The following is a 16,166-nucleotide window of genomic DNA, read 5'->3' on the forward strand; positions in this document are numbered from 1 at the left end:
TTCCTTTTGATTAAAAGTGAGATTACCAAGTGTTAGTATAAACAGCATACTAGCACCAAAAGGAATATATTCTATTATTTCTAACTTTCTAAGTATTATATCAGGTGTTTGATTTAACACAAATAGTTGCTGACTTTTGGCATGTGAGATGACCATATGGGTTTTCTTCCTTTTTTCTATTAATGTAGTGAACTATATTCATGGATTTCCTTGTGTCAACCCATTCTTGCATTATAGATTGAACTTAGGTAGTCAGGGTATATCTTTAAAAATTAGTTTATTCGTTTTCATTTTATTTGAAAGGCATAGAGACAGAGAAGAGAACAAGAGACACAGACAAAGATCTTCCATTGGCTGTTTCACTCCCTTAATGCCCCTAATAGCCAGGGCTGGGCCAGGCCAAAGCCAGTACCCCAGAACTTGATCTGGGTCTCCCACATGGGTGTCAGAGACCAATAACTTGAACCTTCACCTTCTGGTACCCAGAGTGCCTGAGATATCCTGAGGTGCCAGAAAGTAAAGCTCACATAAGCAAAATGTTAACATTAGGGGAATCTACGCGCACCCGAACCCCAGAGCCGCCGTGCACCGTGGCCGGCTCCAAGGGGTGTGCGCACAGCAGCGGCCTCGTCGTCGCCTCCGGGGGCGCTGCGGGTGCGGAGGCCGCACAGGCGCGCCTGAGCTGGAGGGGGCGGGTCCCTGGGGTGCCCGGCCGACCCTGCCCTCACCCGCCCCCCGACCTGCACAAGGGAAAAAAAAACATTAGGGGAATCTAAACAGCAGGAGATATACTCTGTACAATTTTTTAAAATTATTTGAAAAGCAAGGAAATAGAGATCTTCTCTCCACTGGTTCATTCCCCAGATGCTCACAACAACTGGTGCTAGGCCTGACAAAAACCAGGAGCCAGGAGCTCCATCTGGGTCTTCCATGTGGATGGATGACAGGGACCCACATACTTGACCCATTACCCACTGCCTCCCAGGGTGCACATTAGTAGGAAGCTAGAAGGGGAGCAGCTGCAAGACTTTGTCCCAGGCACTCTTATATGGGATACCCGGGTCCCCAGTGGCAGCTTAACCTGCTGTGCTACAGTGTACACTGCCACTCTGTAATTTTTATAACATTTTATAAAAATAAAAAATACTTTAAAAATAAAAATTCAATAAATATCTATGACATTTGTTTTATTTTTTAAGATTTATTATTATTCTTATCATTATTTGAAAGCAAGAGTGACAAAGAGAGATCTTCCATCAGCATGCTGGTTTACCCAAATGGCTGCAACAGCTGGAGCAGGGCCAGGCTGAAGCCGGGAGCCAGAAGCTCCTTCCAAGTCTCCCACATGGGTGGGAGGAACTCACGTAATTCAGCAATCATGCCCTTGGAAGCAGAGTAGCAGGAACTCAAACTGGCACTCCTATATGGGACACCAGTGTCCCAGGCATTAGTTTACCTGCTGTGCCACAACACCTGCCCCTCTATGATATTTACATATGTCATTAAGCATGGTGATAAAAATGACTGCCAATCAGAACTTTAGAACTTGGGAAATAGAAGATCAACAAGACAACGAAGGTCATTTGGGCTCTTGGCTTTAAAAAAAAAAAAAAAAAGAAAGAAAATTAAGAAAGGAAGAAGGGGCCAGCGCTGTGGCATTGTAATGGGTTAAGCCATCGCCTGCAGTGCCGGCATCCCATATGAGTGCTGGTTTGAGACCCGGCTGCTCCAATGCCGATCCAGCTCTCTGCTGTGGTGTGGCCTGGGAAAGCAGTAGAAGATGGTCCAAGTCCTTGGGCCCCTGCACCCACATGGGAGACCTGGAAGAAGTTCATGGCTCCTGGCGTCGGATAGGTGCAGCTCCGGCCATTACGGCCATCTGGGGAGTAAACCAGTGGATGGAAGACCGACCTCTCTTTGCCTCTCCTTCTCTGCGTAAGTCTGACTTTCAAGTAAATAAATAAATTAAAAAAAGAAAAAGAAAAGCAACTTATTTCAAAGACTAAAATGATATTAAGTAAATTTGAGCAATTAGATTGTCTAAGAACTGAATTTCAGAGGGTCTTCAGGGCTTGGATTCCATTTCTATGTCATTTTATTTTTTTTTAATTCTCCTGAGACCTGTGATTTCAGCCTTAATTTCGGCAGAAACAGTTTCCCTGCAAAAGAAATTAGGAATTAAGTCCCTCAACCACTTCTGTTGCTTGGAGAAGAGACATATCTCTATAGGTTATATTTCAAGGCACATATTATAGAACACTGTGGCTAGTCCAGAAAACTTCCTCTCTTGGCTATAAAGCCTTCTCAGTTATTTTCCTACTGTTAGAATGTGTTGCTGCAAGGTGAACTCATGACTCCCTGTGTGCCCTTTTCTAAGACCATCTCTAATCTCTCCTGTCCCAGTGCAATCAGCAGTAATCCTCACCCTGAGTTTTAGGGTTAATCATTTCCTTGCTTTCTTTATAGTTTTAAAACACAGGTCTAAATTCCTAAACTACAGGAAATTTTCTTAGTGTGTCACATTTTTTCATATGCTGTCACTTAATGAGTTTTTTTCACTCAGTATTATGATGCTATGATCAATCCCAAATAGTTTAATTTTCAGTGTGGTGTGGTATTTCTGAGAATATGCCACAATTTATTCATTCTCCTCAATTAAAATTTGAGTACTTTCTAATATTTTATATTATTGTTTTGCCATTAAAAGTAATTTTTCTATGAATATTTTTGGACCTATCTCCTGCAGTACTTATAGAAATTTCATGAGGGCCTAAAGTCTACACTGTATGTTTGGAAGTAGAGTTGCTGGGTGGAATTTGCCAATATTCATCCTTACTGTGTTTTCAAAGCGATCTTTACTAATTTTCACTACTACTACCAAGTGTTGGAAGGATCCCATTGTTCATATCCTCAACTGATATTGTCCAAATTTTAAAATTTTGCCATAGAGTGGATGTTGTGATGCAGTGGATTAAGCCACTGCTTGGGATGCCCACATCCCATATCAGAATGCCTATATTTGAGTCCATGTCTATTCTGAATCCAGCTTCCTGCTAATGTGCCCTCTTAGAGGCAGCAAGTGATAGCTCAAGTATTTGGGTCCCTGCCACCCTTGTGGGAGACCCAGATGGAGTTTCTGGCTCTGTCTTTAGCCTGGCCCAACCCCAGTTTTTGTGGGCATTTGGGGGAATGAATCAGCAGATAGATGATCTCTCTCTCTCTCTTTGTGCATGCCTTTCTCTCTCTCTCTATTCCATCAATGTACCTTTCAAATAAATAAAAATAAACATTTAAAACACACAAATAACAAAAAACAATATTTTTACAATCAGTTTAAAATGTCTTATTATACTTGTCATTATTAATATAATTAGATTTCTTTTTTTTTTTTTAAGATTTATTTATTTTACTTGAAAGTGACAGTTACACAGAGAGGAGAGGCAGAAAGATACAGAGAGAGAGAGAGAGGTCTTTCATCTGCTGGTTCACTCCCCAGATGGCAGCAACAGCAGGAGCTGCACCGATCCAAAGCCAGGAGCCAGGAGCTTTTTCCAGGTCTCCCACATGCGTGCAGGGGCCCAAGGAGTTGGGCCATCTTCTTCTGCTTTCCCAAGCCATAACAGAGAGCTGGATCAGAAGTAGAGCAGCTGGGTCTCAAACTGGCACCCATATGGGATGCCAGCACTGTGGGCGGTGGCTTTACCTGCTACACCACAGCACCGACCCCAGTATAATTGGATTTCATTTCCAATTTTATTGGCCATTTATGACTCCTCTTCAGGAAATACTTGTTCACATATTTTACCCATTTTTCCTGTTTGACTATGAGTGTGTTGTTACTTGTTGGTTTGCAGGAGTCTCTCTCGCATGCATACACCCCCCCACACACATATTTATTTTCCCCTACTGATCTGCAGCAAATAACTTCTTCCAGTAGGAAGCTTTTCTTCTTTATAGTCTTCTGATGAACCAAAACTCTTAATCTGAACAAAGTAAAATTTATCTGTTTTTCTTCTTCATGCTTTGGACTTTTTGTTTAGATTCCTATTCAGAATCATACCTTAGTTCCTGTACAGTGAGACAGGACAAAGCAACAAAAGATAAGAGTATTGGAAAGTCAATAATACATAGCCATTATTTACAGTTAATATGATTATATAGAAAATCCAAAGGTATGTCAAAACTATTTAAGTTAATGAGAGAGGGGCCAGCACTGTGGCTTAGTGGGTAAAGCTGTCACCTGTGGTGTTGGCATACCATATGGGTGCCGGTTTGAGTCCCTGATGCTCTACTTCCAATCCAGCTCTCTGCTATGGCCTGGGAAAGCAGTAGAAGATGGCCCAAGTACTTGGGCCCCTGCAACGGCGTGGGAGACCTGGAAGAAGCTACTGTCTCCTGGCTTCAGATCAGCACAGCTCCGACCATTGTGGCCAACTGGGAAGTGAACCAGCAGATGGAAGATTCTCTCTCTCTCTCTCTCTCTCTCTCTCTCTTTCTTTCTCTCTCTGCCTCTCCTTCTCTCTCTGTGCAACTCTAGCTTTCAAATAAATAGATAAATCTTTTTAAAAAATGAGAGAGTTTAGTAAGAAGTCTGGGTAAAGGTGAATATATGAAAAACAATTGCATTTCTATATACTACAACAGATGTAATTCTTGACTCCTGGCTTCAAGCCAGCCCAGCTCTGGTTGTTGTGACCATCTAGGGAGCAAACCAGCAGGTGGAAGATCTTTGTCTCTCTGTCTCTCCCTCTCTGTAACTCTGATTTTAAAATAAATAAATAGATCTTAAAAAAAAAAAAAGAAAAATTGTTATGCATAGATTTCAAATTTTTTACTCCTCAAATATTTTACTCTGAAATAAACTTGTCTTTTAATTCCAATTTTCCAAAAACTATTTGAATTACCCTTATATACTTAAAAATGACCAAAATTATAAATTTTATATTATGTATATTTTACCACAAAAAAAGATGCTATTAAATTTTCTTGCTATAATAACAATAGTTAAAAAATGGAGAAATACCACTAAGCAAATGTCTGTAAGAATTTAAGGAAAGAGGGGCTGGCGTGGTGGCATAGTGGGTGGCTTCAGATCAGCACAGCTCTGGCCATTGTGCCCATTTAGGGAGTGAACCAGCGGATGGAAGACCTTTCTCTCTCTGCCTCTCCTTTTCTTTCTCTGTAACTCTGCTTTTCAAGTAAATAAATATATCTTTAAAAAAAAGAATTTAAGGAAAGAAAAAAATGAAACTGTATGGAAGATCCAGTTTAATGGCTAAGAATACAGTAAATTATAGAAGAGTCATTTCTCAAAATGACCTATAGATTCTGAGACTTTGAACAGACTTTCGCAGGAATGTGATTAAATGACTTTCAGAATAGCCAAGATAGTCTTAAATAATAATAATATGAGGAATTTGTTCTACGAAATCCTAAAACTTATAAATCCAAATAATCAAGAACAATGTAGTATTGCCATATAGACAGACAAATTAGCTAAGAGAATTGATCTGGACAAATATGAAAGCTTGGTTCATGTATCACACAGAAGGCATTTAGAGCATTTGAGGGGAAAAGTAGAAATTAACTCCTACTTCATTCCAAATCCAGATACCAACCTCAAGCCCACTTTAGTGATTAGCTCTAGGCAACTTAATAATGAAAGGAAAAACTTTTAAGCATTTAGAAGAACATTTAGGAGAGTATAGGACTTTAGAATAGAAAAGGAATTCTTAAACATGATTTTGATTCAAAGTTGAAGACATGAACACTTCAACACTTTTAGATATATGTAACCCAGAGAAACTTGCACACGTGGACCAGCAGATGTTTGAAACAACATTCCACTGTTTGTCATGAAATATGAGTATATTATAACCTGTAAGTCCACGCACACACCGAGGGACTGGGCAAGGAAGCAGTGGCATATCTCCATATTGGAATGGTAGGCAGCCGCAAAAATGAACAAAGAATACAATAGGCATTGAGACAGATAAATCAGAATATCAAATTAGTGCAAATCTGAGAAAACTACTAAGATGCCATTTTTATAAGGCTAAAGATCAAATACAGCCAAGTAAGACCAACCAATATTATTTATGGATTTATTTATATGTATGACACATAACCCCCAAAATGAAGGACACCGGTTACTTCAGGGGAAGAGCAGAAAGCGGGAATCCAGAGCTGCACAGGGTTCCATCATCGCTAGTCCAAGGAAGATTGCACCAGCTATTTTGAAACAATAATCTTTGGCTATGAAAATTAGTAACCAGGTGACATTATTCCAAGGTCGAACTGACAGTTGTCCTTATAGAAGTACTTTTTTGTGTAAGGCCTCTGTGGGAGCTTGAGCTGGCAGGTTTTTGTGATACTTGCTATCAGGCAGTGAAGCATAAGAATGCTTCCTCTAGAATCCCCCAGCTTGTTTATTTACTTATTTTGTTAGGGCTGACAGTGGACTCCATTTTGATCCTGACAACTCTCCATAGCATATAGACTAAAGGTATCTGATTTTTGTCAGCATTGACAGAGATCGTCAACCTCAGCACTACTGACATTTTGAATTAAAAATGTTTGTTTATTTATTTTCATTTGTATTTGAAAAAGAGAGACAAGCCAGAAGAAGAGAGGTCTTCCAACCCCTGGTTCACTCAAATGGCAGGAACAGCCAGGCCCAGGCCAAGCTGAAGCCAGGAGCCCAGAATTCAATCTGGGTCACTCCTGTGGGTGGTAGGGACCCAAGTATTTGAGCCATCACCTGCTGCCTCTCAGGGTGCTTATTAACAGGAAGCTGGATTAGAAGCAGAGTAGCTAGGACTTGGGAACTCTAACATGGGAAGTGGGTATCCCAAGAAGCCTCTTAACTGCTGAGCTAAGTGCCCACCCCAGTTAGGTAGGAAGTCAGAAATGTAGCCTATGTGTGTGTGAGACAGGCTTGAAGACCAGCACCTACTGTGGAAGCTCCAGAAGCCCAGCATTTTGCACTTCAAAGTCCTGCCCTGATCCTGATAACCTCCCAGGTAGTCCCAGCCCTTCCCCCACCCCCCACTCCCCACCCCAGGAGAGCTCCCAGGAGAATTCTCTCTTCAGGACCAAAGGGGTTACCTGACCTAATAACAGGGGCAATAAAACCTTCACAGATGCCCGAAGAGAAGCCCCTCTACTCCATCCTGGGGTAGCAAATCTAGGGAGGAATTTGCTAATTTTCACCCAAGAAACCCTTCTGCTTGGACTTCCACTCTTTGTCCTGGAAGAGAGGGGGAGGTGGGTAAACAGACTCCCTTAAAAACCGGAGCGGGGGCCAGCGCCGCGGCTCACTAGGCTGATCCTCCGCCTAGCGGCGCCGGCACACCTGGTTCTAGTCCCGGCTTGGGCCCTGCACCCCATGGGAGACCAGGAAAAGCACCTGGCTCCTGGCTCCTGGCTTCGGATCAGTGCGGTACGCTGGCCGCAGCGCGCCAGCCGCGGCGGCCATTGGAGGGTGAACCAACGGCAAAGGAAGACCTTTCTCTCTCTCTCTCTCTCTCACTGTCCACTCTGCCTGTCAAAAAAAAAAAAAAAAAAACCGGAGCGGGGTGGGGGTCTAAACTAGGACTTCCTGCCCCGCTCTCTGCCTCTCTGCTGAGCACTCTGTATCCCTTTGGTTCTGACGCCCTATCCCCAATAAAACCTTATGACTTTGCTCTCTGTCTCATGCCTGAATTCTTTCTTGGGCCTTTCCACAGCCTTTTCTCCAGTGACACCACCATTAACATTTTGGATCAGAAAATTATTTGCTGGGGTAGGGGGTGCTGTTCTGTGTATTGTAGGATGTTTAGCAGCATCCTAGGACTTAATTTTCTAGACGCTAGTATCAGCTCTTCCCAAATTGTAACAACTAAAAACATCTGCAGGCTTTCACAGATATCCCCTGGTAGTCAAACTGTACATTTTCCAAATTCATCCAGTAATTTAAAATTATGTAGTATAGGAAGTTCATTTGGGTTTTGTCTGATTCCTATCCTAGAGCTCCTAAAACCTTTGGAATTTCCCAGTGGGAGTGTCTTTGGTTATTAATAATGAGTCCTTTTCAGAACACAGGCGTTTATGCTAATATGGTCATTTAGGGTGGGGACCCTGCATAGCCTCAGGATGAGACCAAGTGATTAGAAGCTTAGAGAGTCGGAACTTCCAGCCACACCCGCCAACCTCCAGGAAAGGGTGGTGGGAGTTGGAGATGAAGCTCTATAAAAATTCTTGAACAACTAAATTTGATGAGCTTTGCTATTGCTGTACATGTGGGAGGTATTGGGAGGGTGCTACACTCAGAGAAGCCATGGATTCTGCTTCACAACTCCCCACACCTTGCCCTATGCACCTCTTGCGTCTGGCTGCTGCTGAATCAGATTCTGTAAACTAACCAGCAAACGTCAGAAGAGTGTGTTTTCCTGAGTTCTGCGGGCTACTCAAACAACCACCAGATATGAGGAGGAGGTCCTGGGGATCCCTGATTTATAGCCAGTTGGTCAACAGCACAGGTACAATCTGGGCCTTGATTATTAGTGTCTGAAGTGGAGGGTGGCCTTAAGAGACTGAGGCCCTCACCTGGGGCATGTGACACTCTGCAGGTAGATATGTCCGAATTCAGTTAAATTATAGGCCATTTAATTGGTGTCTGCTTGAGAACTCCTGCTGAGAGAAACACCAGCTCCAAATATCTGGTTACAGACCTGTTCTGTGCTGTGTGAAACAATAGAGAATGAGGGTATCTATTCCCCTTAGGTGAAGAGTGTTTGCAAAAGTTTATGTAGCATTTGAAGATTTTAAAAAATTTTAGGAGTGGCCGGCGCCGCGGCTCACTAGGCTAATCCTCCGCCTGCGGCACCGGCACACCAGGTTCTAGTCCGGGTTGGGGCGCCAGATTCTGTCCCAGTTGCTCCTCTTCCAGTTCAGCTCTCTGATGTGGCCCGGGAGTGCAGTGGAGGATGGCCCAAGTGCTTGGGCCCTGCACCCGCATGGGAGACCAGGAGAAGCACCTGGCTCCTGGCTTCAGATCGGTGCAGCACACCGGCGGTAGTGGCCACTTGGGGGGTGAACCAACGGAAAAAGGAAGACCTTACTCTCTGTCTCTCTCTCTCTCTGTCTAACTCTGCCTGTCCAAAAAAAAAAAAAAAAAAAAAAAAAAAAAAAAAAAAATTAGGAGCAGGCCCTGCAGGGAGTTAAGCTGTGAGGTGTCAGATGAGTTCATAGGCAGTTAGGTTGGTCCCAGTGGAAACTGAGGGTGCAAAATGCTTTCTTCTCCCCAAAAGTTATCTTAAGCAAGATCAAAAGTGCCTGCCCTACTTCCTCAGGAATCTCCAATTTTACTACAAGAATAGCAAGAGAGTAGCAATTCCCACCTACTGAGCTCCCAGTTTATTGTAAATGATAGAACAAAGACATAAGCCTCAGCTTTTCTTGCTTGATAGATAAACATTGAAATGTATTCCTTGCCTTGAATCTCAATTGAGTCTCATACCCTATTGCCTCCATACCCCACCCCCAACAGCCACCTGAAAGACCAGTTCCAGGAATTCCCCTCTACCTGCAGCTCCCTACCCAACCCCCACCCCTAGCCCTCCTAAAATATAAAAAGGCCTGGCCCCTGAGGGTGGGGGCCTTCTGCTATGTGTTCCATCTTGTGCACGCTGGCCGCTAGTCACCCACCTCTACGAATTTATTTTCTCTGAATAAATTCGGTCTGGCTGTAAATTCGTACAGTCTCCTCTCTATTCTGCCCATCCTCCTAACATTTATGGTGTTCGTGTGAGGAGGCAACTCTTTTCCTAACGGTAAAGTAAATTAGTATCTCACCCTTCTGATGGCTCTTTTTGTGTTATCACGTCAAGCCAGTCAGGGTAAAAAAAGTTATAATGTAAATCAAGTCTTTTGATGGGTTGTCCCCACCTTGTACGGATTGAAAGTGTCTTCCCCAAGATTATGCTTAAAAACCCCACTACCACCAGCCCTTTGGGTTTGCTTCTTTTGGACCCCCCTTGCAAGGTGTCCGGCAGACAAATCCATTGATTCACAAGCTTTTATTGGGATCCTGCTCCTGGGCGAGGTTCCCCAGTCCCAACAGGGGGAGGGGGGCGGGGAAGTTGCATGTCAGAGGTTGGGAGGGCTCTTTTTATAGATACAGGACGAGGACGTGGGGTTAAAGGTTGAAGCAGGTCTGATCCTCATTGGTTGACCTTTAGGCACCCGTGGGGACCTTGACAAGGACTTTTCTTCCCCAGAAGTGCAGGTAGGGACTCTCCATTCCCGGAAATTTAGGCCTTCTCTCCTTGCGGATCCCAAAGCTACCATCCCGACCTTTTGATGATAGGAAAGGGGGCGATGATGAGTCTCTGGCTACTTCCTGTTGATTGGGGATGATGAGGTACTCTTCGCTGGCATGGGGTGATGCCTCAAGCTACTGTCTCCTGGGTGGGGAGCCAAATATATCCCTGTAGCAGCGTTTGGTTGACCACTTGGTTGCTGAAGGCCTTGGTTCATTCCATTATCACCTGCTGTAAACACTTAAACAAACAGACACTGTAGTATACAAGTCAGGGTGAGAATAGCAACCAATGATCCTAAGAGTGGCATTAACCAGGTAATGAGAGAATTTCATAGAGGAGAGGAAATGAGGGGGGGTCTCTGGACCCTTGTGAGGATTGTTTGATGGATGTGGTTTAAATCTGATCCCAGCCAAGACTGGGAGAAAGGCCACTCAACTTTTGCAGGTAGAGGGGTTTGTCTATAGAGAAATTCTGAATAATCATACAACATTAAGTGGGGGAGAGGACCATTAGTACACACAGGTTGGGAGCAGAGCCATTGATGTTACAGTAGAGGTTATGATTACAAAGGAATGAGACCCAAGTGGGCTAGACAGGGTCTAGAACAAAGGACAGAGTCATTATTAGAGGACCCAAGAAAAGTGCTGTCTAAGCCATGAATAAGTTCTTACCACCCCCTCCATGCCACTCTGGCTGGAGGTCTCTGACTCTAACAAATCTCTGTTAAATCTGCTCATCTACTTGGAAATTCTTCCATGTGAGAATAGAGAACTGGGGTAATATTTTCTCCTAACAGTTTCACCTGTAACAAAGCTACCACTTGAGATGCCTGCACCCCATATCAAAGTGCCAGTTCAAGTCCATGCCTGGTTGCACCACTTCAGATCCAACTACCTGCTATGTATCTGGGAAGGCAGATACTTGGGTTCCTGCCACCTATGTGGGACACCCAGGTGGAGTGGCTTGAGCCTGACCCAGACTTGAACGTTGTGGCCATTTGGAGAATGAACTATCAGATTGAAGATCTCTCACTCTGCCTTTTAAATAAATATAAATGATTAATCTTAAAATTGTTTTAAATAAACATTATGTCTTAGAGCATTTTTAAATTTACAGAAATATTGTGAAGATAGTACAGACAGTTCTGGCGTGCTCTGTGCAAAGTGTCCACGCTTTTTGTGACTTGATGGTTTTGAGGAGTACCATTTAGGTATTTTGTAGAGTGTTCTTCACCTGGGATTTGTCTGCTTTTGTCTTGATTACACTAAGGATGTAGATTTGGGGAAGAAAGACCTCAGAGATAAAATGCCATTTTCATCACTTCATATCAAGGGTACACATCATCAACATGAGTCATCAGGGCTGCTGCTGCCTTTCATCGTCCAACTATGGTAGTGTTTGTCAAGTTTCTTCACTGTCAAATGTGTTTTCCCCCTTCCCATATCATACTCTTCGGAAAGAAGTCATTATACACAGCCCACACTGAAGATATGGGCAGTTATGCACTGCTTCCTTGAGGAGGTATATTTACATAAATTATTTGGAATTCCTGGTTTTGCTTCATTTTTGTTCCTTTCCTTATACTTTCATCTTCTATAGAAGTTATATAACAGTAGCTTTCATTGAAATATTTGTGTTTTTTTTTTTAAGTATTTTTTATTTATTTGAAAGGCAGAGTTACAGAGATAGAACGGAAGAGACACAGAAAGGTTTTCCATCTGCTGGTTCACTCGCAAATGCCTCAAAGACCAGAGCTGGGCCAGGCCAAAGCCAGGAGCTTTATCCAGGTCTCCCACATTGTTGCAGGGGCCCAAGCACTCAGGCCATTCTCCACTGCTTTCCTAGGCACATTATCAGGGAGCTGGATTGGAATTGGAGCAGCTAGGAATTGAACTGGTGCCCATAAGGGATGACAACACTGCAAGCTGCTGCTTAACCCACTAAGCCACAGTGCCTGTCCCTCATTGAAATATTTCTGCTCTTTCTCAAGAAGTCATGGCTACTTCTTTTTACCAGCCTTTAACATGATTCTTCTTAACTCATCTAGCCCTAAACCAGTTGATTAACTCATATTTACCCTAATTTTTTAAAAAAGATTTATTTATTTGAAAGTCAGAGTTACACAGAGAGAGGAGAGGCAGAGAGAGAGAAGGGTCTTCCATCCACTGGTTCACTCCCCAATTGGCCGCAATGGCTGGAGCTGCGCTAATCGGAAGCCAGGAACCAGGAGCTTCCTTCAGGTCTCCCACGCGGATGCAGGGGCCCAAGCACTTGAGCCGTATTTTACTGCTTTCCCAGGCCAGAGCAGAGAGCTGGATCAGAAGTTATCCTAATCTTTTGAAAGCAAAGGAAACGGAAGGAACAGCTGTAATGCAGCAGAGAAAAATGGACAGCTTCTTTTCCTTTTTTCCTTCTTTGCCATTTAACCTGTTTTGTATGGTTCTTCCTTCCTGATGTTAAGTTAGCCTTTTGTGCTGAAAGAGTTGATTTGTACTTCCTACTTTAGCATTCCAATTCCTTACTGATGTCAATTTGATAAATATTATAAATGCTCATAATTTTGTAATTGTTCTTAGGTGGGACAAATAGTTCCTTTTCAGGTATCTGAGACATAACACTATTAGGAAATGTCAAATTTATTTTGTAAATACAGCAAAGCTTTCCCTCTGGCTACTAATTCAAACCTCTCCTGTAAATCTTCAGACATAGCTGTTTAACTAGAAGCCAAATAGATTAGTGTGTATCTATTTTCTTTTTCCTGATTTGCCCTTTGTTAAAACAATAGCCTCCTATAAAAAGCAGACTAATAGTCTACAAGGTCAGTGGAAAAGTTTCTGGGATGCCAGACACCTGGATAGAACTGGTGTTCCTCCATCCCAATATGGTTTTGAAAAATGTTTAACTGCAGATGATCCCACAGGGCACCAGGCAAATATTCAACTTTGAACAAGCAAACAAGCAGAAGGCCAATCACAGAAAACCAAAACAAATATTCTGGAGACAACTGGAAAAGCAAACCTCCTCCCACCCCACCTCATCCACAGGGTGGCAGATTAGTTGTATCAAGTCTTCACAGTGCCTGTTGTCTACTGGAACAGGGGGAGTAAGTGACCTTCATCAAGAATTTAATTTAGTAGCAAGTAGTAGGAGGATGACATCTACAAGAACTTAATTTGTCACAGATTAAAGACATGGGGCATTTCCAAAGCTTGATCTTTGTCTAGCAGAGTAATGGCCATTAAGAGATAAATGGCTTCCTTATGGGACCTGAATCTTAAACTAATTCCAAACTTCCTCCTTTTTTTATGCCTGTTTAGATACAAAGAATGAAAACTAAAAGATGAAAAAGAACTGACATTATTCTGGAAAGTAAAGTCCTATCTTTATATTGAGGAGGGGTGAAGCTTTGTTGATTATAGAAGACTCAAGTGTTTTTCTTTCTCATAGAAAGAATATTTGTACTCAATACAATACTGTTTCTCAGAATTGATGCCTGTTTTTGGGAGATGTGGGTGTGTTTGATATAATAGTTACTTACTGGACACACTAAGAAGGATTAGGAGGAACTATCTCCAAGGGAACCGATTGGAACTACCCACACCCACACTAGACTTTCTTGCTAGAGTCACATTCTAAATGGAATAATTCACATGTAAGAAAATAGCTTGGGAAAGGAGATTGGATCCTGGCATGACATCAACCCCTATAATGTGGGGCATGGTGTCTCCCGAAATAGGGTAGAAAAATTAAGGACAATTTTATAGAAGGAAATGTGAACAAAGGAGGTGCCATCAAAGAGAAAAGCAAATATTAAGAAAAGGAGCTATGCCAGAGATTCGGTTATGCCCAAGACCCTTAAAAATTTATATTCTTTTGATACTTTGGCTTTAATACTGGGTATCATTTAAGAGTTAGGTCCAGCTACATGTAACAGAAAACTCGAAGTAGCTAGGTAACTTACACTAGATAAGAACTTACATCTCATGCAAAAAAAGTCTGAAAAAAGTGGTTTCAGGGCTGATGTGTTAGCCAGCTGTTCAGTACTACCTGATAATGAGAATACCTGAGGAAACTAATTTTATAGGTCACAACTTGGTGGTTCCAGTACAAGATCAAATAGCGCCATTGGCTGGCCTCTGATGAGGGTGAGGGATGGCAATGGTGGAGCATGTGTGGAGAAACAGTCACTTGAAAGCCAGGGAGTAGAGAGAAAGCCTCCATTTTTGTAACCAACTTTGCATGGCTAACCAACCCTGTTGTGTGAACTACTTTCCAAGGGCAACCCTTGAACTTACCAGGAATTGAACTGGCACTCTGATATGAGATGTGAGCATGCCAATGGTGGCCTAACCTGCTGCACTCACCCCTAGCAGTGTCTGCTATAGCATTTGTCATATAAAGTTAATTTTTTTTTCTTTTGTTGTTGTTGTTCTTGTTTTGAGAGGGAGGGGCCGGCGGTGTGGTGTAGCGGGGGGTGGTGGTGGTGGTGGTGGTGGTAAATCTGCTGCCTGCAGTGCTGGTATCCCATATGGGCCCTGGTTCAAGTCCTGGGTGCTCCACTTCCCATCCAGCTGTCTGCTATGGCCTGGGAAAGCAGTGGAAGATGGCCCAAGTCCTTGGTCTTCCTGCATGCTCAAGGGAGACCCAGAAGAAGCTCCTGGCTCCTGGCTTTGGATCGGTGCAGTTCCGGTCGTTGTGGCCAGCTGGGGAGTGAACCAGCAGATGGAAGACCGCTCTCTCTCTCTCTTTCTCTCTCTCTGCCTCTGCCTCTCATTCTCTCTGTGTAACTCTGACTTTCAAATAAATAAATAAATATTTAAAAAAAAATCAAGAGGGAAAGAGCAAGAGTGCTCCTGTCTGCTGGTTCATTCCCCCAAATGGCAGGGGCTGGGCCAGAGTTGAAGCTGGGAGCTGGGAACTCAATTTAGATCTCCCATGTTGTTGACTAGGACCCAATTACTTGAGCCATCATCACTGCCCTCCTAGGGTCTACACTGGCAGGAAGCTGGAGTCAGGAGCAGGAGCTGGGATTCTAACCCAGGTACTATAATGTGGAACATGGTGACTTACTGTCCAGGCTAAATACCCACTCTGGGATTTTTATTGTATAATAATTCCCTCAAGCAAGCCTCAACTCTGGCAAAGAATTGTGTGAGGATGATGTAGTAAATAAGCAGAAGATGTACATGTAAAATTAATAAAATCTAGATTTTTTTGTTAATCCGCCTTGTATTAAATTGGTTCCTAGATGCAGTGGAAGAACTCACATAAGAACTAATGGTGGCCGGTGCCGCGGCTCACTAGGCTAATCCTCCACCTTGTGGCGCCGGCACACCGGGTTCTAGTCCCGGTCGGGGCGCCGGATTCTGTCCCGGTTGCCCCTCTTCCAGGCCAGCTCTCTGCTGTGGCCAGGGAGTGCAGTGGAGGATGGCCCAAGTGCTTGGGCCCTGCACCCCATGGGAGACCAGGAGAAGCACCTGGCTTCTGCCATCAGATCAGCGCGGTGCGCCGGCCACAGCGCGCCAGCCGTGGCGGCCATTGGAGGGTGAACCAACGGCAAAGGAAGACCTTTCTCTCTGTCTCTCTCTCTCACTATCCACTCTTCCTGTCAAAAAAAAAAAAAAAAAAAAAAAAAAAAAAAAAAAGAACTAATGGTGAGTAGAGGGGATGACTCCCTCCTTTATTCCCACTGTACTACCTGTACTCATGTATGGGATCAGCTATCTACTGAGGAAATTGCCTTCTAGAAATCTTAGAGAGGTTCAGTTAGAAATTGAGGGAAACCCACAGTATTCCTTGGAGTAGAGGAAGTACCAGAAGCCAGGTAGAAGACTCAGGAGGGTTCTGAGGCAACTACTCACA

The sequence above is a fragment of the Oryctolagus cuniculus genome, chromosome 1 (genome assembly GCF_964237555.1).
Source record: "Oryctolagus cuniculus chromosome 1, mOryCun1.1, whole genome shotgun sequence".
NCBI classification, from domain to species: domain Eukaryota; kingdom Metazoa; phylum Chordata; class Mammalia; order Lagomorpha; family Leporidae; genus Oryctolagus; species Oryctolagus cuniculus.